Below are 27,281 nucleotides of genomic sequence, written 5' to 3' on the forward strand. Positions count from 1 at the left end.
TTTGTGAGGGCCCAAAGTTCAACACGTTGGTAGTGTGGGGACACAATTTATGTAAAAACTGTGGAGTCTTCCGAAAGTCAGTTTTCGTTTTTTATGTTGTCCTCTCAGAGAGGGTCCCGCAGTGAACTTCAAATCTCAATAAAAATTATGTACCTCAATGAGGCTGCAGATAGCTCCATACCTGATCATCTGTCATGTGTATGGACAGGTTTCTGCTCTATCATCTGTTTACTACATCCCAGGAAAAAAAACGTCCTTCACTAGTTCAATAGACAATTAACTCAGCTTAGAAAAAGCACCTTCTCTGAAGGCAACTTACTGTGTCCACAGACGGTCCATGTTTACAATGTAGAAGGACAGAGGAACCGGGCAATAGCAGTGAGAAAAGGGCAAGACACAGGTCCAGTCCGGCAACAATCTCTCAAGCATGGTTGGAAGAAATCAAAGCAAATAAAGCTGTAGGTCAGGAGGATAATGGGGGAAACCAAAGATTAGACCATCAGGCAAAATTTGTGATGAAGATAGAGTTTTCCAGAATAAGCTTGGCACCTGCGTGGTCTCAGAATCTTCTCTTCCTAGGCTTAATGAGCACTGGTCAGACCTCTCCTGATCCTAAACAGAATACTCTGTAAAAAGCCCAAAAGGGAAGACTCTTAACAAGCACTAACTTCTCACATATACAACATTCATCGAGGCACACGAATCATGGCTTCACGGTGCACAGCCTTAGTTGCCTTATTTGTAAGGTTTCCTTTTTAGGTCTGGCCTATCCTACGAGAGGGGTGTTTTTTTTTTAATAAAAAAATTCCTACATAATATACGTATATAAAGAGGCCGATGGTCAGCAGGCTTCATCAGTTGTCCTGTTAAATTGTCTTTCACCCTTTGCTAATGAGCAGTGGCGTAAGGAAACTTGAGCCTCCCCCCCCCCCCCCTTATACACAGTAAATGGAGGGGACCTCCTCCAAAATCACCCAAGAGCTCCGAGGCGAGCGTTTTGTTCAGAGGGGGATTCCTGGAACTTGGGGACTTGGGTATGCGGGGGCCTTTGTTACGACACTGGTAATGGGCTAGGTCAGTTTACCCTTTGGCTTATATCTCTTTATGTGACTATACAAGGCCTGTGCACTTTTTCCACATCCCATACAAATAATGACTTTCTCTTCATTGATAAATCTGTTTCAAAGTGTATTTGTTTATTCTGTTTATATTATATATTTTTGTTTGCAAGAACCTTAAATACAGCCTGTTTAATTTAGCGGCACTTTGGATTCCCAGTTAAGTAGTGATTAATTTTCCATCTTCTTTTTTTTATTGTTGCTGTTATAAGGTGTTTAAGTGACATTGTAATATGGTAGCTGCTTGCACTAGAGTGTTTGGTTATATCACGATTTACTCTTGTCGCCTCTGCAAACTTTGATAATAAAATGCATGTCACACCTGAAAGGCTAGTAAAACAGCCACACGACTGAATGTTTTATAAATGTAAAATGTATTGCAAGCATCTAGCAGACACGTTTAGGTGACGGCTGATTTTCTTTTCTTTGTGTGGCAAAGGCTCACAATATAACATCCATAAAAGAATAATTACACTGGCTTGGCCAAAATACACCTAATGGATCAGTCAATGTTTGTTTTGTATTAATAAAGTGGAGAGTCAAAGTCTGTGGTTCTTGCAAGTTGATTTTTCAGTGTCATTCTCTGTATTCTGCTGTCTGAGGGAACTTTGTTGCATTATGCAATACATAATTACACATATATCTGCATGGAGGGGTAAAGCAAATATTATAAAGCTCCCTTCTTCTTAAGTGTGTGCTCCTAGAGCACTTGATATTTTACACCAGGTGTTTGTGCTCCTAGAGGCACTCGACATTTTACAACAGGTGAAAGGTTAGAAATGGTATACTAGGACAGCGTATATACAACCTGTTGCTTAAGGAGTGGTCTTCATAACAACAAGTTATCTGTCACTCCCAACCTTTAAGATGAGGAAGAGATTAAAACCAAATAGCTCTAGAAACAGCACAGTCGTGGAATAAACATGGATTTTAAACCACTTCTAGCTCTGATTTCATCTGTTAATTAACAGTAAACCATCCCTACCCGCCCATACAACGTCCCGTTTGAGGTTTTATGACCTGTTGGACCCGCTGTGTAGTGTCATCTGTAGGGCCTGTGGGTAATGTAGATGGTGATTGACTTAAGGACCCAAACGTATCTGGAAAAACAGATTAAGCTCTCCAGTGACTGTCTGACGTCCAGGCCTCACCACCAGGAGAACAGAGGAAGCACACAGAGACAGAGGTGGGAAACACAAGGAAGTAGACTGATGAAATGTAGTTTTAATCCATGAGGAAGTGTCTTACACCTAAACCAGGTATATTACCTAGCTTGGTGCAGAACACCAATAGGATGACATTAACTGAGGAGAGAGCGGTTAAAGCTAAACATTGGAGCACAAAATGTATCTGCTGTAAAAAATGCACTACTGCTACATTACGACAAATGTATTGGGGTCATACTTGGTAGATCCACTGAGCCCCAAAAAGGAAAAAACCATTTCAGAGAAAAGAAGGAAAAAAGGAGGACTGGCAGATGTCTAACATTTTCTCCACTCAGTTAGGCTGAGTGTTTAGTGTCAGGCAGACCTGTCAGAGAACTTCCCAGTCACAGGTGAAAAACATAGAACCTCACCCTTCATCCCCAAAATGAGAACACAAACAAGTTGGTATTTCACTTCCACGTTATTCATTATGTATTTTTTTGTTTTCAGATAATGTGTTTTAGAGCGTTTGTAAGTATTAGAAAGAGTTCTGATTGTGTAAACTAGGGCAAAGGTCAAAAAGGGCCCCCATCCTGGTTCATTACATATCCCTCTTGCACTAGTTTTACATAAGTCGGTCGCACCTTGCTCTCCAACGATATGGTTTAATAACTTTTGGATTATAAGCTAACATGCTGTCTGGCAAAGCCTTGTCATGGTGCCCAGAGGCTCCAAGTCAGAACTTCAAGGTTCAGCTCCTCTGTCAACAACAAGTCTGTGTATGAATACGAATACCTTTTTTTTACCTCTTCTAGCCATGGTGTTCATTGGAGCAAGAAGACGTAGGTTGATGCTGGTTCCTGTGTCATTGTACAGGATATGTGAACAATGCTTCTGGTTCAAAAAGTGGGTGTGAAAACTTACTGCGTCTTGCGTTCCCTCTTCGTACAAGATGGAGCACTCAAAGTCATCTTCCTCCTAGCTATCTCTTCAGCTATGTCTTTAGCTGCTGCGTTTACAACCCTTGCGAACATGTTCTTTCTCTTTAGCATGAGTTTGAAAATAGGTGGTAATCCAAGCACACGTTTATGAGCTGCAAAATAACACAAGCTGGCTCGCTACCAAATGGCAAGGCAATGTTAAGTTAGCACAGGCCTGTATTGCACATAGCATCAAAAACACATAAAAGCCCTTCCACATATGCAAATACAAACCTGTGAATGCACATCAGGGACATATACGTGCCTTAGACAGTGTTCCATTTGTGCTTGTTTTTCCGGTGCTGAGCACCGGCACTTATTTTTGAGGGCCGGGGCTTATTCTTACGATTTAAGCATTTGCTGCGAGCAAAAGACACATATAGGAAAGACAGGTGAAGGGAAAAAACGAAAAAGCGCCACAAAGGGGGAAAGTAAAAAGCTGCAAGAGTGAGCTGAAGAGGCAGTGAGCGGCTTTATATTGATTGAAGAGGCCCGAGATGGCTTCAGGATTGCGCCTCCTCAGTATTCCATGTTCACACATTTAATTACATCAGCGGCATGTTTAAGAGGAAGACTTTGGGTACCGGCACCTTTGTATTTACAAATTAAGCACTGGCCTTAGAGCTGTCTTTTATAGACTTCAGTACAGTAAGTTAATTCACATTTAAAATGCAATGGCAGCAGAAACAAAGCCATTATAAATAAAATGACATATAATAATGTTCTTCACTGGTCTCGTGCCTTAGAAATTGCGGATCAACATGTCAGAAAATAAGGTAACAATAGACTTGGTGATGTGTTATGCCACGGTGCTGTCAAACTATACCTGAGAGTTGCTCAAATATTCCAGGATGTGTTCACTCGTAGGGTGCTGCTCTAGTGTTGCAGGATGTTTATAATAGAATGTTGCTCAATGTGTCAGCAATCCAGGATTGTTTCTTAAATTTTCTATCATTTTGCACAATTAGCCAGGTCTATTTTAAAACTGGGATTCAAATGAACCCTTTACTACAAAATTGCTTCCAGTGTTTAGAGGCTTGTCCGAGTGTCAGTAAGTGTCCAGTGAATACTAATGCAGGTAACCTGTTACTTAGGTTATTAATCATACAGACTGAGACCTTGGACAGGTATACATCAGATTAAAATATTGGCAGGATGTTTTAATCTGCTAATCTGCATTGCCAAGACTGTTCCCAAACTTCTCCTTCATGATGCTGGGTATGTTAGAACTTTGGTGTAAGTCTTCAAGGTGTGCTTTTCCACCCACGGGTGCTATGGGTGAGCTTGGTACAGTGCACCAGTGATGAATGTGAAAGATTATTGTAGCCCCACAAACCACTATCCAAGGTGTAATTGAGATAGAAGTATTGCTTTTGGGTTACTACCAATCCCATGAAGGGATCAGGGACATCATGGAAACAGCAACAAACCTTATTTCGTTATTCACAGTATCACACACACCGTACTGAGAAGAGTTAATACTTTCAAGTAAAAAATATTTATGAGTACAGGAACAATCTGTTTCTCAGTACATCTAAAACAACTACACAGAATATTATGTAAAAACAACAAGAAGGCACATTGCATATAAAATGAATATTTCTAGCATGTTTATAAAATCTTATCTAAAACCTAACACCCCAATGCCGATTTACATATGCTACACTAAGAGAGCATGGAAAGCAGAGCAACTTGTATTCTTGAGTTTCTTAGGGAGAAGAGACACACTGCATACTTTGTTGACAGCACAGGAGGTTTTTTATCAATGGAGTTGTGAAGGCTGTGTTCCCAGTGAAGGGCAAACACACACTGTAGTCTTCCTCCGGGATACTGCTCATCTTCAGGTGAGATCTAGTATCTGTGAAGTCAAAGTGTTCTGGCAGTAGGTGAGATTGTCTCTGACAGAATGTTGGGCAATAATCTGGGTGAAGGAACTCACCTGTCATGTGGCTAAGCAGTCATCCCTATATACTACATTTTCTCATAAATTGGAATTTCTGACATAGTTTTAAGAATGTCTGACAGATTATGTGCATCAAGGTATGCATCTCAGATGTTTCCTTCTGAACATATAAGGTGAAAGAATGTCAGTTCACGCTATTTTGGTTATATGTCTGTACATGTACTGTATTAACCTTGACATGGTGGAAGATAGACACTTGACCCAGACATATGTTGCATTGATGGTTGTATATGTGTCATTAAATGAATGGCTTGATGCTTTCACAGTTCTTAGAAATATAAGACCAGGTGACATCTGCGTCTAATAGCAGACATGATTCTGCCGAAATTGGGAAACATGGTGACTTGCATTAAGCAAGATTGAGTCGAGGTCTACCTAAGATGGGTTTTTACTTTTTTTTTTTTAGCTTTGTTTATTGAATTTTCAAAAACAAGCAAGTCACAAACCGGAATATGGGAAAGGGGGTGAAAGGAGAAGGAGTCAGAAAAGATGAGCAGGCCAGGTATAGTACACAGAAATGTGCAAACAGTGCAGTTAACATAAATCCTAAACACAGTTGTGGGAGCCGCAGGGGAATAGGGCTTAGGGAACGGGAGTGGGAGTGGGGGGAAGGAGTGAGGGGATCATGAGGGGGGGGGGAAGGAGCACCCAGGTCTACAGTGTGGCTGGTACCATATTAGCATAAAGACCCCATTGCAACACATTGACAACAGAGGAGGCATTTCCAGCAGCGAGCCCTGTTAATAGATGCAGGGTAGTTCGCAGTGTGTTGTAGGCATACAACCCCAGGTAAGCCACCAAGAGAGAGCAGATATTTTGAGAACATGAATCAGCCGGCATCAGGTCCCAATTCGTTTGTAGTTTTCTTGGCAGTAGGCCACATTCCAAACCCAGTCAGTTTTCTGGGGTACTTGGCGCCCATCCCAGCACATTGCAATCCTGTGCTTTGCCAATAGCAGGAGCATGTCTGTCAGCTTCTGTCCTCCGTTGGGTACATCCTTTACATAGCTGAGCAAGGCAATCTGTGGGGAGCAGGGGACCTGCCAGTTTACCTCTTCGAGTACATCAAAAGTTTCTTGCCACAAAGCCTGCATAGCAGGGCAAGTCCAGGCCAAATGCAGATATCCACCATGGGGATGGAACAACGCGGACAATGAGCATCCAACCGAAGACCCAGCCTATTCAAGCATGCCGGGGTAAAATAGAGATGGTGCAGAAATTTTAAGTGGATAAGGCATAACCTGTAATTAGGGGAGAAAGTACGGATATGTGTGCAGCAGTATTTCCATCTATCAGCTGGGAAAGGGGCGCCCAGATCTGCTTCTCATGCCTCCCGTGAGCAAGTGACCATCACCGGGGCAGTGGTCTGTATAGTGAGGTATAATTTAGTAATTAGGTAGAGCAGTGAGGGAGAAGAGAGCAGCACCTCGGCACCAAGAGTGCCGCAGGGGCCCTTGGAAAGAAGCGATGCTGGGAGAGAATAGCAGCGCACAGCTGAAAATAGGTCAGACTATACATGAGGGTGTTAGGAGATTCCTGCAAAGCGTGCTCCCTTTCAAAAAACAGACCCTCTGTGGACAAAGACCCCATATTCGTTAAGTCCATTGCTCAGAGCCGGGCACATGTGCCCACCTTCTCAGTAAGAGGCATTGCAGGGTGACCAAGAACAGGCACCGAAGGGACAAAAAGAATGTCTACTCGAGCCTCACACTGAAGCTCCCTCCAGGCCCATGTTGTACAATCCACCATGTCCAGTTGTGCCTTCGGACATCGCAGAGGCAAGTACAGTGCCACGGATAGTGGGCAGAGGTAAACACGATCATGCTCAGGGGCCATACGCGGCTGGTATTAGATAGGGTGAACCCAGAAGTGTGCATAGTGTGCTTGTGCGCAGTTATGATAGAGTTCCAAGTCCGGAGCTGCCAGCCCCCCTGCTCAAAGGGAAGGGTAGGCAGCTCCCAAGATACCATACCCTGGGCTTTCTAATAGTCCCGACTAGGGTGATCAGGCTTGAAAGCAGGTGTCTGCGGAAGCTGCACAAGAGGGGTATGGGGAGATTCACAAACAAATAGAGAAACTTGGGGAGGACCACCATTTTGTCTAGCGCTATTATCCCTGTCAAAGAAAGTGGGAGGTAGCGACAACGTTCTAATTTTTCCTCTGGCTAGGAAATTGCCTGCATGTAATTAGCTCTCCAGGTTAAGTCGAATTCCTAAACATCGCACGGTCTCCGATGCCCAGTAGAGCAGAAAAGCGGAGGAAAACTGGGTGGTGGCATGGGTCAGAGGGACTATAATGGACTTTTCCCAGTTAATCATGATACCCGAGATGCCCCCAAAGCAAAGGAACTCTCTGATAAGGGCGTCCAAATTGTCCTGTGTCTTTCACATAAAGCGTGACATTATCTGCATACACGTACACTAACTGCGCCCGAGGCATAAAAGCAAGGCCCCTGTGGGTATGATGTTGTCATAGGCGAGCAGCCAAGGGCTCTTCCACCATGGCAAACAGTAGAGGTGAGAGGGGACACCCCTGAAGAGTGCTCCTCGACATCGGGAATGGTGCAAAAATGGTGCCATTGATCTGCAAACGGCTGTAAGCTGTTCGTACAGGAGCCCTAAACATTGAAGAAACTTGGCACTCATTCAGAATCGGGTCAATAGAGTAAATAGGTAGGACCTTTCCAAGGAATCAAATGCCTCAGTGGCATCTAAAAAGACTGCAGTAGCCTTTCTAAGTGGGTCGACCTAGTGTGCTACTGCAAAGTAGGTGTGCAAATTATGAGCTGTAGTCCTTATTGCAGTCGAAGTAATCAACTATGCATTCTCAAAGTTCTGCTCTGAAGACCTGGTCTCTGAGAATGCTCACAGGGAGGCGCCAAGAGAAAGATAGCTGAGCACCCCCAGGAATGTGCAATTCTTAAAAAAACAGGAGCACAGTCAGAAAGCGTGTGCAGGCAGTGCACGACTGGGTGAGTCCGGGACTCTACATACCTAGTTCCAAGCCAAAAATCTATGTGTCACCAAGGATTATGTGGAATTGTGACACAGGTGCCTTTCCTGTCTTTGGAACACTAAAGGTCAATTAAATGATTGTCTGTCATGAGTGAATGCAGTTGTGCGGCCGCATTAGGGTGTGGCGGTCTAGTCGTACTATTACAATCTGCCTTTGGATCTAGCACAAGTATTAAAGTCACTGCCCCACATAAAACCTCCCGGACCCAGCGTACCAGCCAAGAGCCAAACCTCATTCTGAGTTGGGGCCATACACTGACAGCAAACGGAATGGACGGACAGAAGCACATAGCGCCCCGGAGGATCGCACAGCACCATCCCAGTGCACCAAGGGAGACCCTTCCAAATGATGATCACCACTCCTCGGGCACTGGGGACATTACGCCAATTTTAGGACCCTATTAGCTCGTCATCTATGACACTGCTTGTGTGTGTAAAAAGAACAAGGCAATGGCCGAATTGTCCTTGACCTTCATATGCAGCATGAATTATCCTGACAGCTTTCACAAGGCACACTTTCAACAAACAAAATCATAGGAGGAGAATCACCAAAAGTTGTATTTAAATGTGATTAATGTTACTGGTCCTATGTGTATTGAAATGCACTATTTGCTACAACATTAGGCAAATGTTTTTAAGGGGAGTAAACATTGTATTCAACTTAAACCCTATTGTGAACAATGTTACTGATTGAAAGTGCCTTTTGCAGCACATGACACTCATGCTTCAAAAATTACTCGGATAAATCAAACATTGTTAATCAATTATACTTTCCACCAGGGGCTACTACCCCAAGTTCTTTAAAAACAAAATTTTACAAAAGTGAAAGTAATCTTTGGTGAAATACCATCCTCAAAAATACACGAAAAAATGAATTGCATGCTTTAATATCTCACCATGGCACATCCATTTCTCAAACGTTTTATGGTGCTAAATAGCTCTGCCCCCCATCCCTAGTCTTTTTATCATCACTAGTTCCAGGTACAACTAACTATACTCTGGCTATAGGCCTGGGGTGCCAACAGGAGCACATAGAGAGACCTAAGTATTGTAAAGTAGTCGATCGTGCAGTTAAATGCAAGCACTCCAGGTCAAAAGTTACCCAAAACAGCCAATGGCATGAGGTGAGATATACTCCTTTATACTGAACTGGGATGTGATTGGCAAAGTGAAGCCCCAAGTCAATTGTGAAAGAGACTGGTTCACAAAAACAATGGTGAAGATGAGGAACCCAACGCCTATTTCAGTACATTGTAAGCAAAGTTCTATTTCTCAACCATGCTGTCAAACCAAAACATAAAAAGGAATAATAAACAATAAAAGTTCTATTAATGTGTGTACAGTAACTAAGTATCATAGAGTGAATAGTGGGGACTGAAGTCTTGGATGTTGAAGCCACATCATGGAGCAATGTGGGGAGATACAAGGCTCCTTCCCACTGTCTCCGAGAAATGGCGGAGAATGGCATCCACCACTGGTGGCAGCTTTCAAACTGTGAGTTGGTGCTGAAACCAAACATAGTAGTAAGCTGTCGATGATAGCCACAGCCAAGGGTTTTGGGCATAGGCTACTGGTGAAACAAAATCTCCATTTATTCTGACTCCAGTGTTACTTTGTTAGAAGTCCTACACAAGAAAGCGCCAGCATACCTGAACAGCTGCATACACTTTCACCAGTGTGCCAGAGTTCGGTGCTCTGACTCACTCAGGAGGTTGCTATTCTCCTACACCCAAAATATGGAACAACCTCCCTCAGCACATCAGAAACTCCTTCTCACTTCTTGAGTTCTGCAAGAGATTGAAGACCTGGCTCTTCGTTTAACCCCCACAGGGGCCTCAGGCCTAGACACATGGTAAGCACCTGGATACCCTCACGGATGATTAGTGTGCTCTAAAAATCGTCATAACGTAACACACCAGATGCAATCTCGTGACTTGATGACTGTCCAGTGAGGAGCAAACCAACTTCCTTGGGAATGGTACCACTGTGGGTAAAAAAAGGAGATGGTATTTGAATGATTCATATAAGTTTGCCAAGTGGTTGTGAATTTAAGTCTACAGGGAAATGTTTTGAGTAAAGGATGAATAAAATGGGTTTTATATGACAGCTTCTTAGTAGACTGAGTAGACCAATATTCCAAGACCTAAAAATTACATTCTAGCTAATATACAATATTTTATCTACATTGTTTGATATGTTTTATACTCAGTTGTCACTCATTCAAAATTGTTCCCACTACTACTTAATACATATGTGACTACAATCAAATCGTTATGTTTTTTGGGTGCTAAATATTGTCATATGTAAATGGCATGCTGATTATCCACTCAGATGATCAGCTCCCGGGCTCCTTTCTCAAACTTCAAAACTGGCTGAAGGTTGTGAAGAAGCAAATGGAACACAGTTATCTAAAGTTAAATGCACACAAGATGGAGAACCTGCTAACTGGCTAAAAAGATGACGGTTACCCATGTTTCATTACTTAGGTGTTATCTGGGAACAGGACCTTTCTACGATCTCTCAGATTAATGCACTCTGCAGTGCAGGCTTTTATGTCTTCCATTTTCTAAGTAGGAGGCTATCATATTGCCCAGAAGAGTCACATTTCACTGTGTTGCACCTTTTGTTTTGTCCATAACACTTCCACAGCCTCTAACTGAGGCTTCTGGTTTAGGCTTTGATGATGCTGCAGCAGGTACAAAATACGCTGTCTGGTTGAATTGTAGTCTGCAGATACCAAAGCGCATATTTATACTTCTTCACGGCGCTAATGCAGTTTTGCATGAAAAAGTATACAGCCGGCTAGCACCATTCTAAGACGTCGACTGGGCGTCATATTTATGGAATGGCGGTAGCTTGTGGTAAGGCCCAGCTAGCATCATAAAAAAGGACACTAGACGGGTGGGGGAGGGTTAGCGGGAACAGAAAGTTGTGCGTCAAAGGATGACGCTAGTATGGTTAGAGGCATAAAAATGCCTCTAATCAGACTAGCGTCATTTTTTGATGTAAAACCCCGATGAGTCCTGTCTTAGTAAAGAGAGGAGTCATTCCCACCACCCCAGTGGCCATGCCCAGGGGACATACGTGCCTTGGGGCTTGAGCCCCAAGTTAGGCCCCCCCATGGAACTTTTAATAAAAAGAAACAATACTTACCTGTACTTACCTTACTTACCTGGGATGGGGTCCCCATAACCTCTTGCATCCCTCTGGTGTGGGGTGGTGTCCCTGGGGCTAGGGAAGGGCACCTGTGGGTCCACTCCATGGTGTCTAGACATGGGAGTAGGCTCATAGGTCCCCTAACGTCTGCCCTGACCTAGGCGTTAAATAATTGGGCTAAGCAAGCTTAGCTCCATTATTTAAGGCCCCCTTCCCCTGTGCTTGATTTTAGCACAGGAGGATAGATATGGCGCTAAGTCCATATCATCATTTTTTTTCCCAGGAACACCCACCTGGCATCTCATTGCTGCAAGGTAGTTTCCCGCTAGCAAAAAATGACTTTAACTCCTAAACTTTGGCACTAGAAGGGTCTAGCGCCAAAGTATAAATTTGGAATTAGGTTTGTGCCGAATTTGCATCACAAAAAATGATGCACATTCAGCGCAAAGCAAGTATAAATCTGGGCCCAAGTTGATAAAGTGCCTTCGATACATTGGGAGTGTGTTGGAGGAAGATCATTCTGTGTTTCAGGACCAAGACTATGTAACACACTTCCATTGCTGATCTGAATGATTGATTGTTTACTTATTTATGATGCTGCCATCTCTGAGAGAGAGTGTTTTGTTTCCCAGTATGGCTTATTTCAGAGTGCTGTACCTGCCTGACAGTGTGATCTGCTTTTCAGCTTTGTGGGTGTAGTGGTGAGGCTGATGTCACCACTGAGGGTCACATTTCTCTGTCTTTTCATGGTGATGTCATGTTGCTGAGTTCAGTCATTCAGTACATTTTGTTTCTTGGTTTTACCATCAGAAGTTTGTTGACTGTACGTTTTGATATCTATGAAAGCAATCTGATAAAGCTAGGGGTGAACATCACATTGTATTACAATGTTTATTATGTTGACTGTTGGTTGGCTTAGTGTTTTTTTATCATTGTTGATCTCTTGTCCTTAGACTGATATCTTAAGTAACTAAAGTCTACTGTCTGTCAATTCTTAGGATATACTTTTTTACTGCAGGTAATGTCATAATTTAGTGGCATTATGCGGCGCTTAATTTGTAAAAAAAAAAAAGTTAATCCACTATCAAACACTCTCTACCTCTTTATCTCATTCAAGCAGGTTCCTGCTTTCTCTCTTTGTGACATTTTTTCCGTCTTTCTCTTCCTTTTTTTCTCTTTGTGTACGTTTTTCTCTTTTGCTCTCCATAAATGTCTGATGATGAAAAATAAGTGGTGATCCCCTGTTCAAAATTGGGACTCTAGTTGGCAGAGGTATGCTCCCTGTTCAAGTAGGGACCACACTCCTAGTCGGAGTAAGTCAGATACACACCCTAAATTAACCTCTGCTCATCATCTGGTAGCTTGGCACAGACCAGTCAAGCTTAATTTAAGAGGCAATCTGCAAAGTATTTGTGCAACACTTAAATTACAGTGACACAGTGAAAAACACCAAAAAAGACTCCACACCAGTTTAGAAAAATAGAGAATATTTATCTGAGTAAAACAAACAAAACAACTAAAATCCAAACAGTAAGGGCCAGATGTACATAGATGCAATTTTAAATATAAATAGCAACTTCATAGAAATCGCTATTAGGAAATGCAAAATGCTATGTATCTTACCAAGATACCGAATTCCTAATAGCGATCCCTACAAATTAGGAATCACTATTTGGAAATCGCAAATAAAGAATCCCATTCCATTTGTGACAATCGGCCAGTTTTGCATTTCCCAAACAGCGATTTCCTGTTAGGTAATCGCTGTTTGGGAAATGCAAAACCGAGGAAGTCTATGGGAAAAATCCCCCCGTATTGTTCCCCAAAAATAGTGGTGCACATGTAGAGCACACATATGCCCAAGGGCCATATATATGTTCTATTGTACTTTACAAAAAATAATTTTCGGGTGCTTTTTTTAAAATTGCACATGGTTACTATCAACTTGAATTAGATGGTAATTGCAGTTCCTAAATGCTCATTTTGCATTTTGGAAATGCTTTGTACATGTGCTAAGAAAATACAAATACGATATCCCTATTTGCAATTTCCTAATTAGGGAATCGCAGAATACGATTTCTACAGGGCAGAAATCACCTTTGTGATTCCCTAATGGCCTTTGTACATAGGAAAATGCTGTTTTGCACTTCATTAATGGGCCACAATGGCGATTCGGCCCATTAAGAAATGCAAAAGGCCTTTGTCCATCTGGCCCTAGATTCTTAGATATTCATTTTTCAAAAATAAACTGCAATGTAATGCTTTAAAATCAATAACTCTAAAAGGTTACCTGAGGTCGTGATAGACCAGGGCAAAGCCAAAGTTGAGGCTGACCGCGATGGAGGGCAGGCCGGCTACAGAACTCATGCAGAGCCCACTGAAAAAGCACCTTGGATGGATCGAGCATCGATCTCGAGGAGCTGGAAGGTGAAGTGTTGGTTCCTATCCATGCAGTCAAGTAGATGCATCAGTGTTGAGCATCACATTTTGGTCCTGCATTGGCGTTGAACTCCTCTAAGATGTTTACAATGCGTTGTTGACGATCTGCACAGCGATGTCCTCGGATTAACACTGTATAATTTATTGAAGCTCGCAGTCAGGTCCCACGTCATTGTCGAATCAGCAATGCATCAGAGAGCACTGCTTCATTTCCGAGTGGAGCAACAACTCAGATGCATTGATTTTTGCAGAGATACAGCTGCAAAACCCACTTCTAAGGTCCAGGACTGGATTGACACCTCAGGCAAGGGTACAACTCACAGATGGTGAAGTCCAGCAGCAGGAACAGAGTTGCAGGCAGTCTTTGATGTCTCTGAGCCTGCAGAAAACAGGAAGCAAGTCAGCAAGCGCTTGCAGTCACTTGGTTCTGTAGAGGATGTAGAGAACAAAGTCCAGTCCTTCCTACTCCCAGACAAGAGGCAGCAGGCCAACACAGAAATGCAGTGGAGCAGATTGGCAGTTCCTCCTGACAGGAAAGCAGGTGATCTTCCTGGCAGAATGTTTTTCAGTTCCAGAAGTACACTGATTTGGTGGGGTTTGGGTTCCAGTACTTATACCCAATTGAGCCTTTGAAGTGAGGGAGACTTCAAAGAGAGGCCCTTGAAGTGCATAAGGTCCATGCCCTTCATTCCCTGTCTCCGACACTCCACAGAAGGTTATGCACCCTTTGTAGGGAGAGGCACAGCCCTATTTAGGTGTAAGGGTCAGCTCCTCCCTCCCATATAGCCCAGGAAGACCAGTCAGCCTTGTGATGGGCCATCAAGATGCAGTTGTCACACCTCAGCTCCCTTTGTGTTTAACTGTCTAGAGTTAAAACACAAAGCCCAGCTGTCACCCACCTCAAACGTATATTCAAAGACAGACAGAAGCACAGAATGGTTAAAGTAAGAAAATGCCAACTTTCTAATAGTGCCTTTTTCAGACTTACAATTTAAAATCTGACTTCACCACAAGTTGTGATTTTAAATTGTGAGTCCAGAGACACCAAACTCCAATCTTCTATCTTTTCCCAACTGGAAGATACACTTAAAGGTTGCTTCAATGTTATCCTATGGGAGAGATATGTCTTACAGTAGTGAAAACAAATTTACTAGTTTTTCACTCCCAGGGCACGTTAAACTTAAAAGTACATGTCCAACTTTTTAAATACACTGCACCCTGCCTTTGGAGCTAACCAGGGACTATCTTAACAGTGATCTATATGTAATAAAAAGGAAGGTTTGGGCCTGGTAACTGGGTACAAAATGGCTGTTTAAACTTCTTATACAGGCTCGGCAGTTGGAGGCCTCAGACATGTATAAAGGACTACTGTAGTGGTGGCACTAACAGTGTGCAGGTCCACTAGTAGCATATAATGTACAGGCCCTGTGCACATATAATGCACTTTATAAGAGACTTACAGGTACATTTAATATGTCAATATTACCCTGGGTTTTGTACAGAGGACCTGCATGTTAGTACTGGTTAGCAGTGGTATAGTGCACAGAGTCCTAAAGCCAGCAAAAAGAAAGTCAGAAAAACAGGAGGCCAGAAGGCATAAAGTTAGGGGAAACCACGCCAAGGGTGCCGGGTCTAACATCCCCAGAAATGAGTGCTGGTGGCCCCCACCAACAACCACTGGCTCAAATTAAGCATTGGTGTTATGTTGTGAAAGCTGGGATAATCTGTGACTCTATTCAAATCATTTAAGGAGATGTCTGTTTAGTGTCTTCCATGTCATCACTGGGAGAGCAACATATGTTTACATGCAGTGGTTCATGTGATTAATTCATTGTGGGGCAGTATAATCTATTTTCTTACTGTTTGGGGGGGTGTTCTGTTTGTTACAATGATAGTTCGAAGTAGTAGGTGATATGATCACTGTGAGAAAGAGTGATCTCTCTGTTAGGATGATAGTTAAGATGCCATCATCATAATCATCATCCTTAACAAGTAAGTGAGAAGGACAGATGGTTAATTACGGTGCTAGTTGAGCATCTCACATAGATCCACCACAGCACAAATACACTAAATATAGATACTATCTCTCCTAATATTAGCCATTAGTGCACTATATTAAAAAAACAACAGATGATAGCAGATAAAAGCCTTGCCTATACACCTAACACCACACAGACTTGTCACATTGTCTACTGTCTTGCTTTCTACAGCACCAGCTCCCATATTATTCCACATACTAATCAAACAAAATGCATCCAATAAAATGTCTTGCTTGCCGTTGCAAAACCCCGATAGGACACATGTTTTATTGTTTCTAACTGTTCAAGACACTATAAAATGCCACCTAGCAGCTCCCCAGAACATGATAAAGTGTTCACTCATTAAAACAAAGCAATTTAGACATGTCTCATATGATAAAAAAATGCCACAGTTGTTTTTGCAGTTTTTATATAGTGCAACTTTGGCTGAGGGCATTGGAGTGTTTTATGTCAGCACTAGATCATCACAGGTCAGGTTATTATTTTGTTAAGGTATGGGGAAATCACAGGATGTTGAGTGAACTGACTTCAGGCTTTAAACCTGGTTCCTTAGTTTCAAAGTAGGCATCTCTGTCTATATATTTCTCAGATGATACTCTACCAGGTTTCACCACCTTTGTGAACCACTAAAGGAACTACCACAGCACATGCAAATAGTACATATTAGGCAGAATATGTAAAACCCAACTTCAAGTATAGGTCAAGCCTGCCATAGGTAGCATCACCATTTAGCAGTTAACTTTAGCAATAGGCAGTGATCTTCCCACCCACCAGAGAATCCTTGAAAAATGGCTATACTTCTCTCCCACTAAAATGTTAAACTCCAATCTCAATGAAATAAGACATTACCAACCAGCCATTTACATGACCACTTATGGCCCATCTACAATTGAGCCCAATGCTTTACTGTTAGAAATGACGTTCTTGGTGCAGTTTTACGCTAACTTTTTGCCTTTCAGCCTCCTGTTTTGCTGACTTTGTTTTTTCTTGCCTTAGGAGTGAATACTTTACCACAGCTAACCAGAGCTAAAGTGCTTGTGCTCGCTCCCTAAAACATGGCAAAATTGGCATGCACCCAATTGGCATATTTAATTTACTTGTACATCCCTAGTAAAGTGGTAGTACATGTACCCAGGGCTGGTAAATTAAATGCTACCAGGGGGCTTTCAGCTCTGATTGTGCCACCAACTTGAGTAACCCTTTAAACCTGTTTCAGGCCTGCCATTACAGTTTTAAACTGAAATTTAGACTTGGCAAAATAAACCTTTTTCCAAGCCCAAACCTTGCTTTGTAATACATATAGGTCACTCCTAAAGTATGCTCTGGACAGCCTAGTTGGTAGAGTACAGTGTATTTAAAATGCTGGATATGCATTTTTATGTTTTACATGTTTTGGTAGTGGAAAACTCTTAAATGTGTTTTCACTGCTGTAGTGTCTGCTTCCCCCCATATGATAACTTTGTAGTTACCTTATTATATTTAATAAGTGTTACTTTCCTGATGAGAGCAGGTGATTAATTCATGTTTGGTTTCTTTGGATTTGTAATGAAACATCCTCTCTCATGGTGAAGTCAGATTTTAAATTACAATTTTGAATATAGCTCTTTTAGAAAGTTGGCATTTTCCTGCCTTAGCCATTTAGTCCTGCAGCCAGCCTGTCTCTGAATCGCCTGACTGGATGTAGCTGACAGTTGAGCTTTGTGTAGTTCTCCTAGACAGCCACACACAATAGAGGGCTAATGTGTGCCTGGATGAGCCATTACTGGCAGGATGGGAGTGTTGAGTTGGCAAAGATCTAGTTACACTTGAGTAGCCTGTGTCCTTCCTCTACACAAAGGGCTGCAAAAGCCCTATAGTTAGTCCAGAACCAGGGCTAGGGAGGGAGGAAACCTGTGCATTTCAAAGGGAAACCTCTAGAAGCTTCTACCACTTCAAAGGAAGACCCAAGTATGAATGCTGGGCCTCAGACACAAACTATTCAGTACACTTCTGGACCTGTGGATACTCAGCAAGGAAGAAGGACTACTGTGCTGCTGAAAGGACTGTCACTCTGCTGATTGGCTGCCCTGCTACTACTGCCTTGCTGGACTGCTGCCTTGCTGGATTATTGCCCTGCTGCCCTCCTGTCTGAGACAGAGGGATTTGACCTGCACCCAAACCCATGACTCCCAGAGTGACTCTGATGGCTCATCTGCTGGCATCCTGTTTAGAGTCATAGGTGCATGAAAGGCTCACAACCACCTGAACAAGCACCAAGAGCTCACTAGAGCAAGCCCCTGACCCGCCAAGTGGTACCCCTAAGACCCTGGACTCTTGATGCGGTCTCAGAGAGAATGAATCAAAGTTTTTGGGCCCTTTGCGACCGCGAATGAGTAGTGGTGTCAAAATCTTGTTGCTCACACAGCTCACCACTGCAAAGATCTGTCAACCCGACTTTTCACATTACAGCATCAACTGCACATGGAGAGCACCACTGCAAAGCTTTGGCCTGCCCGCTCAAAGCGACAACAGGGTCTTCGTGCTACAGCTATGACCATCTGCAACACCAGGCCTCTTCTTTGTGCTGCCATGACGACTGTCTACGAGGCTTCTGTGATCCTCAAGTCCCCCTCCACCGCAAACAGTACTATTTGTATTGGACTCAGAAGGTACCTTTTCATCTGGACTAACCTGACCCCTGTATTCAAACCGTGCTCCATCGTGGTCAGCCTGAACCTGTGACTTTCTCCCAGCCTAGCCCTACCAGATACTCATGAGTTGTGATTTGGGCTGTTTGGCACTATTTTCACTTATATCTTGAAAACCGTGTATCTCCGGGTCTACTGATTTGGATTTTTGTTGTTTTGGTCTTGATTTATTTATTACATTTTGCTTTCAAAATTAGTGTGATATTTTTCTTGTGTTGTATTTTCACTTTATTACTGTTTGCAATGCTGCATAAATACTGCACACATTGCCTCTAACTAAAGCCTGATTGTGCCAACCTAACAGAGGGTGGAGCACAAGTTAATTTGGGGTTTGCTTGTGCCTCACCCTGACAGGATTGTGGTTGCTGCTTGAGCAGGTTTCACCCACTCAGCCAGTAGCCCTATTTTTCACATTTGCGTATTATTATTTTGTAGCTCACCAATGTATATTTAGCAATCACTAGATGGCATAGCAAGACCAAGGTCCAAATGTTTCACAATCTTTTATCTTAATGACTATCAACACAGTGAACCAAATGTTCACACAGTGAATTGATATCTTATCTAACAGGTACTTATATTTGCCTTTTGTCAAACTTGTTTCCACACAGCAAGTGCAGCACCCATTTGCATGTTTTGAAGCTGTGCAGTTGTTTATCACGGCATTAATTCATATTGGTTTGGAATTTGTTTTTTGCCAGACTTTCTTCTTGGGGAGACTGGGATACTGGGCCACAACTGTGGTGGTTCATGCAGTTTGACACTGGTGTTTTGGGATCCATCCTACTATTACTCTGTAAACTGGGCCAAGTACACTTTTTTGTGCACGTGACTTTCGGAGTAGGGAAAGCAAGCAATCAGTCTTCTCAAACAGGAAGTGTGGGTGGGCAAGAGCTCTGAACTCAACAATGAATCAACACAGTATATACTAATTGCAGTGGTACTAATAAACTGCACTTCCCTGAATGGCAGTGATTATTATTTCCTTGCAACAGGCAAGTAAGAATGAGATCTATTTAGTGCTACAACAGACTACAACTGTGTTGCCTGAAAGTGTACTAGTCATACTGACACAAACACTACTTAACATATGATCATAATATATGCCTGGAGCACAGAAAATGAGTTAGTAATGCACAAACTAATGCATGGTGTTTTTAATCTGACATGTATATGGTCCTTTTTATTGTATCAAGCACCAATAGCTATGTTATTTTAAGATCACATTTAAACCATTGAGCGTAAATAATACATTAAGATGGCAAACATATTCTAGCCAATATTTAAAGTAAGATGTTCCTGAATTAGTATACAATGACAGGTTGTATGGTTGTGCCATATTGATTTTAGTTTCTCACTGACACAATCAACACTAGTTTTATCTTTATGACGTTTTACTATGGAAGATGAAGTGCAAGTTGTACTATGGGAGTGGATGAAAGGAGCAAAGCTGGAAGGACAATTAGAACTGCTGCAACTGTAGATAATTCAGTAAATGTAATGTTATCTAATGGTCTTTCTTATTGAAAGTGATTAGCGTCAAACCTGGTCACTTGAACAATCAATTGATTAATTAAAATTATTTTAGGATAAGAGAATAAGTAGGAAATTGAATCAGTAGGGTCAGATGATCCTTAATAGATGATGTGCCTGAGGTAGTAAAAGCTCAGTCAGTTATTCAAAGATAGAGAATGATTCTTCTGGAAGTTCGTTGTTTGTGGTTCTAGTGGCTTCTTGCAGGTTCATTTTAATATGACTGAGCTAAGCTGTTGTTTTATTGTGTTATTTATGGTCAATGTGTTGAATGTCATCCTAAAAAATTGAGTTATTTGTGTTTGATGCAATAAAGAGGACCACATACACGGACGAAGTGAATACATAATGCATTACATCTTGCATTACTAATGTATTTTCTGTGCTCCAGGCACATATTGAGACCCAATAACATAGGAGGTGCTTCAGCCCTTCTGGATCCACAGAGGCTGGCAAGGCACCTTAAGCCTGCTTCCAAGGGTCTAGGACTGGAGTGGCACCACTTGGCAGGGTAGACTTGCAGTTGGCAGACTCCAGGTGCAGATACAATTTTGTTGGAAACCTGTTATGTCCCTGAGGCTTCAGATCAGGAGGCCAGCCAACTAGCCCTTGTAGCCACTCTGGGTTCTGGGTGCAAATGATGCAGGTGTAGTCCTTCTCACCCAGACGAGAGGGCAACAGGCAGCAGATCCACTCAGCAAAGGAGGAGTCCAGCAGAGTGGCAGCCCTCCATCAGCACAGCAGTCCTTTTTTCTGGCAGAGTATCCACAGGTCCAGAAGTGTACTTGAGTGGTGGTGTCTCGGGTTGTGATATTGAAGTATGGTGAAAGTTGTAGAGGCATACTTTTGAAGTGCACAGATGCCCTGCTTTCCTGACCCTGCCTCCAGACTAATTACTGGGGAAATACAGCCCTTTGTGTGGAGAGAGGACAAGGCCTATTCAGGTATAAGTGAAGCTGGGACCCGCTCCTCCCTCCCATTCTGCCAGACATGCCCCATCCTGTCACAACTTTGCTCCTATTGTGTGATTGTCTAGGAGGAATACACAAAGCCCAACTGCCAACTACACCCAGTCATGGGGCCAGAGACAGGCTGCAGGCACAGAATAGCTAAGGCAAAAAATGGTATCTTTCTAAAAGTGGCATTTTCACAATTGTAATTTAAAATCTGACTTCACCATACGTTAGGATTTTAAATTAGGATTCCATAGACATCAAACAAGAAACAGTCTCATTTGGAAATCACACTTATAAAATGTAATAAAGTAACTCCAATGTTATCTTATGGGAGAGATAGACCTTGCAGTAGAAAAACACATTTAAGAGTTTTGCACAACCAGGACATGTAAACTTAAAAGTACATGTCCAATTTTTTAAATACACGACATCCTGCCCATGGGGCTGTCCAGGGCCTACCTTAGAGGTGACATGTATGTGTTAAAAAGGAAGGTTGGGCGGGACAAAATGTTATAACTGCACACACAGGCTTTGCAATAGTAGGCCTGAGACATGTTTAAAGGGTTCTCTGAGTGGGTGTGGGGGGGGGGCACAAGCAGTGCTGCAGGCCCACTAGTATGATTTAATTTACAGGCCCGGTAACATGTTGTACCACTTTACTAGGGACTTACAGGTAAATTAAATATACTAATTGGGTATAAAGCTAATTCTACAATGTTTTAAGGAGGAAGCACAATCACTTTAGCATTTGTTATCATTAGTAAAGTATACAGAGTCCTAGAGCCAACAAAAACAAATTCAGCAAAAATAGAAGGAGAAAGGCAAAAGTTTAGGGATGACCCTGCAGAAAGGGCCAGGTCCAAGAGTGATAAAAACCCTGCTAAGCACTTTTCTATTTGTATTGTATATAGTGTTACTACAAATAGATCTGATTTCTGAGGCGTGTGGTCACTCTCATTTCCAACTTGTACGTACTAATGTGTGGACACTGTCAAGTTAAGTATATGAACACGTGTAGAGATTGAGTGGCATGAAAATGTTTAAACTGTGAGCTGCTTTGCAAGCCTTGAAGGATGGAAGACAGTTATTAGGAAGCATAGGCTACAGAGAGTTGTGACTAAGAGCCTTCAGAAGGTTTAACATTTCATCATTGACAAAACATTGGAGGGCACATGCATCTTTCTCTGCCTGTTTCACCGTTCAAAAATTCGACCTCTGACTTTTCAGTGACTCTGAACTTTCAACTTTGCAGTACAAGTCTGCTCACCAAGTGCGTGGAGACTGAATGCGTGGTGACTAACAAATACCAAATTCACTGACCACCTTAGGTCTGAAATCCAATCATACTTTGTTCTCAGCACCATCACTGTTTTGTCCAGTCGCATGTTATGGGTGATTTTCAAATCAATGATTAGGGGAGAAGGATCGGGGGACAAATTGCTTTTAAAAATAAACTGAAAGGGGCTGAATTGAGTTAACTGGAATCAATATTATTAAACTAGAGATAAAATATTGCTCCCTAATTAAGTCACTTTGGCAGCTATAGGTCTCTATAATAAATTTGGCAACTCTCCATAGATACAAGCACGACTGACATGGATAGCATCTCAGATTACAGGATATATAATGGGGGATGAAACTGGTAAAGTGCTCTTTTGGTTACCCCAGAGTAACAAAGCCATTAGAATAATTACATTGATCTGTGATACTGATGGGAAACTAAGAACAAATGCACTCAAAATAGCAGAAGTGTTAGTGAATGCTAGCTCTCCAGATCAAGAGTCTGTAAATTTTTACTCTGGATTACGGTTACAAAACATTGATACATAGCCTAATGAATTGCTATTTGGAAGAGATGCCATAAACATGCGACTTCCAAATAGTGATTTGTTATGCCTTTCTAAAGCCATTTTCCAGTTCTTAAAAGTGACTGAATGGCAAAATGGGTTTAGTAGATTTAAAAAAAGACATTTGGTTATCATAAACCATCTGGCTTTGTAAATTCAATGCTTTGCAACTGTAAGATAACTTTGTACATCAGGCCCTTGAATTTTTTTGGACTGGACCTTCTTGAGACAAGTCCTTCTAAACCTTAAAGTCCTGCCTTGCTTAATTTCTTACATTATTTTACTCTACTATCATCCTATGGAACAGGTTTGACTCAACGGTGTTTCCCCTTTTAATTCCCAAAAGAGAGGAACTAGGTAGGGCGGCCCCCTTTCCCATTTCCTTTTCAGGATTCAGCACGCAAAGCGCTCTGTCAATGTTTTAATCTCTCTATGGGCTTGTAACCACGTCCATGTCACGCCCATCAGTTTGATTGGCTTGTGGACTTGCCTTTTAAAATTTGCTTGTTTTCATTAGTGAAAGGCATGTATAAGTCAAGCCTTTTCCTGTGCTTAGCCCTCCTTGAGCGCACCGGCCAACTACTAAAAACGTACAGGCTCCATGTTTTCCATATTGTTTCTGGACTACTTTTTCTCATTATTTCATATGCAGCGTGATCTCGCTGGGCAGTGGTCAAGCGATTTGCATGACATCGACCCTGTTACATGGATAATTGCCCTTTTGCCGGTTACATGGATAATTGCGCTTTTGCCGATAAGTTTCACTGCAAGCGAACTTCTGTTTCCTTTTGTGTGTCTGCTTCATGGTCATGGCGGCCGTCGGCTCGCTTATGTGAAAATGCTTTACTTTTCAGTTTATGTGGCAAGATATGTCTGGTGAGAAGTTTAAAATGCTAATAGCTCTAACTCGAGCAAACGCGAGACCCATTGCTTTGCAAATGCTTGTTTGTATACTGATCTATCCATTGAAGGGTTGGGTGAGGAGAAATAGCCTAATGTAGGCATTCCAGTGAAGTGAGGGGACCTAAATCCCAGGGGTAGCGGAAGTGACGTCACATAATCACATATTGTCCTTTTAACCCAATAACATCACATACATTGATATTGTATGTTCTGACAATGAAACCTCCAGGGAAGTGATGTCACATGACCTTAATCCTTATGACATCACAATAACTGACAATGCTGAAGTCAAGAGACTCTTAAGTTCTCAATTATATATTAACATAGGTTACTAAATTAGATAAATGTCTTTTATATATACCACCCCTATGTTAAATAGGGTACTTACATGATAGATATTACACATTTCTATTTTTTACTGCACACAACATTATGTTTTTGTTGGAAGAGGAAAGCGTGGTGACAATAAAACACAAAATAACGGTGAGAAGACAAATTATTCATAACTCAAAATCAAAATGTATTCGTTTTCTTAGTCCATGCCTTTAGGATAAAATATACTGGAAAATTACAGAAAGAGGCACAAAAATATATTTTTTTAAACAATTGTTTTTTTCTACCTGTGTTTCTTTCTGTAGACCTATGAGAACAATGCTGTTGACATAAAGGTTACTTACCTTTGTTTATGCATTTTGCTTAGCATCACTTGTAAGGCATTATTACCTACTACAGCATATAAATTGAGTTTTATAGTCAAACACACAATTACGCTGGGAAATTATTCACAATAATAAAAATCTGCAACATTTCGTTCAAACGTGTATTTTTATTTCATCTTTTTAATGTAATTCATTAGAGTATACATTGCACTGCTGTATACATGTTCAACCGAACTAATTTGCAGCCTTAGCTGCAGAAAATAAGCAGTGCGTATCCCAGCTCCATTTACCGTCTGTTCAGTTCTTTTGGCATTGCCTTTCCCACCTCCCAGGGCAGGTGTCGCAAAGGCAGTGCCAGGGGTCACAGCTGCGACCTCTGGTGAGCGCTAATTCACGTCCATTGAGGGGACTGAGGATCGCATATCCCTTTATGCTGTATCCCATTTGGATGGGACAAAGGCTTATGCAACTGCTGGAGTTATATGGAAAGCCTTTGGCCTCTGCGTGGATTGGGAGACGTCAACCCTGGTTTCTCTTCGAGGGGATCCTGCTAGTGGTATTGGGGCAATGTTCAGATGATTATAGCCTTGGAATTTAAATACCCAGGTTTGAATTTCTCCTTGGACGCCATAAGATGTTGGGCACTGAACCTGCCCTCCCTAAGAGAGGGAGTTTTGAAAGATACAAAGACCTGAAGCAAGCTACCCCTTAATACAACTGGTGACGTAGAGGGTTGCACTGTACTGTAGGTTGTATGTGATGTGTGATCTGCCCCATCTATATCTGGGCTATCTTTGGAATTAGATAGACTTTCAAACTACTTCAAAACCGAGAGCGACTCAATAGGAGCCCTGCACAGTTGTTCTAATGAAGCCATTGCATATAGTTGAAGAACTCCAAAACTTCCCATATTTGGAGCACCTCAAACCCTGACATGTAAACTCTCAGAGTTTCCCTGGGTCTTGAATCGCAACCGTTCTGAATTGCAACACGTCCCAGATTCATGGAGCAAGGGCCTAAGTTCAAGCATATTTTTCTTAATGAGTTTCGAATATATCTGTCTTTAAGCTATCACCAGTCTTCTTAAACGTACTTTACTACAATTTTAGTGTCTTTCTTAAAGTATTATTTCTTTCCAAGTGATACCTTTGGCTGGATATTCATAACCTTTGTATGTAATAAATCAAAGTCAAAGATGCAACGGAGATCAACCTTTTATCTCAGTACCAGTAGCCAGATTTCTGGCCCTTATCAAACTGATTTAGTCTCACCTTTGATAGTTCTATGTGTTCTCCCCAACTGAACAGATGTGATAGAAGGCATCAGCCTATGATGGATGGATGTGTAATACCTGTGCCTAAAAATTATAGGCATACCAGACTGAATGAGAAGTTGTAGAAGTCACCAATGAAACGGCGTCATTGTTGAGAATGCCCCCGCTGCTGTTTCCGGAAGCTGCAGATTCTTTGTGTCAACCCTGAAAGTTATTAAACTACCTAATATGAAGATAGAGGACCACAGTAAGTCAATATCAAGTGAGCCAATCAGGAGAGCTTCCCTTACTACAAACAACATCCCACAAAAAGCAGCCTTGATGTGAGGCATTGTTCAGAGAATTAGAGAAAAGAAGAGGTACCAAAACCATGTCTTTGGTTAAGGCAATGCATTGTGAAAAGAAGGCTAGCACAGCTTTGTTTCTCCTCCTTAATATGTGCATTCCTGGGTGCAGTGATGGAGAACATGAGCATGGAAGCAAGTGTTTCTGGGAGCTAACACTTGTAGCTGGTGACAAGATGTCATCGTCCCTGGTGCAATGTCCAGCTGTTCTCTCATAGCCCAGTACATGTTCTAACACAGCATACAGTAGTAGTTAAGGGAAACCAGGTAGGTTTCATTTGCTATCACAGCATTTGCTTTCATCGGCAAAATCAGGGGCTTTTGGGGTTTGCACCAATCTCTCAGGCATGTCTAGTCTTCTACATTATAGAGTATTCACATAATCGTGCCAAACGTCAGTGATAGGTGTAATGGCATGGGCTACACAAACATACCTCTCTATGCATACTTGCATACATCCATTTTCAAACCGTATCATAAAAACGAAAGGATACCGCAAGTTGGTTTGGATTAAAATCTTTTTTTTTTTTTATGGAGAATCAGAGGTAGAGCTTATCTGCTCATAGCTAATGTGTCCTGTTTCGTAGGTTGATGGTTAGATACGCTGCTGGTGACGTCATCACTGTGAGATTGTATTTGCGTCTCATATTGTGCTTTAAAATGATGTCACAAACTGTGACATTTTTGCCATGTTTCACAGGACGGTGTCTTACTGTGCAGCCAAAATCTGTTCTGTGTCATAGGCTTGTTGTTTCTGACGAGGTCCTGTGCATGCAAAGTGTGTTCTCTTTCGGAGGATGGCAGTTTGATGGTGCAGGTTTGACGTCATCTGTAAGTTAACGTATTCTGCTTCTAGAGATGAAAGCTCAGATGGTGGGATCGCTGCCCGACAGTGTGTCGTGTCTTGGGATGTTGTTGCATGATCTCTGTTGGACTCTCTCTTGCAGGTCTCTGTTGGACAATCTATGCTCTGTTTTTTGGAGCCTTCAGAATTGCTTCATTTTCAAAAACTACAAATGAGAACAGAGCAACACTTTTTCTTAAACACAAAGGGAAATTTGTATTAAAAAAGAAACGTCTGCCTCTGGCGTGAAGGCCTCTTTCTTGTGTGGAGACTTTATAAACGTTCGTGAGAAAAAATAACAGAATCCGAGTGACCTCTGAGAGCGACTGAGCCTCCCTTCACCAGACAGGTGATAAATCCACTCTGAGTTTTAGAGGGGCGGGT

The 27,281-nt window shown here is 42.0% G+C and overlaps 1 protein-coding gene across 1 annotated transcript in view; it reads left to right on the forward strand.

Moving 5' to 3' along the window:
• The window catches only part of STRA6 (signaling receptor and transporter of retinol STRA6), a 276,453-nt gene that overhangs the window by 44,281 nt on the left and 204,891 nt on the right, over positions 1-27,281 (forward strand). The window lies entirely within an intron of this gene.

This window comes from Pleurodeles waltl, chromosome 3_1 (genome assembly GCF_031143425.1).
Source record: "Pleurodeles waltl isolate 20211129_DDA chromosome 3_1, aPleWal1.hap1.20221129, whole genome shotgun sequence".
NCBI classification, from domain to species: Eukaryota; Metazoa; Chordata; class Amphibia; order Caudata; family Salamandridae; genus Pleurodeles; species Pleurodeles waltl.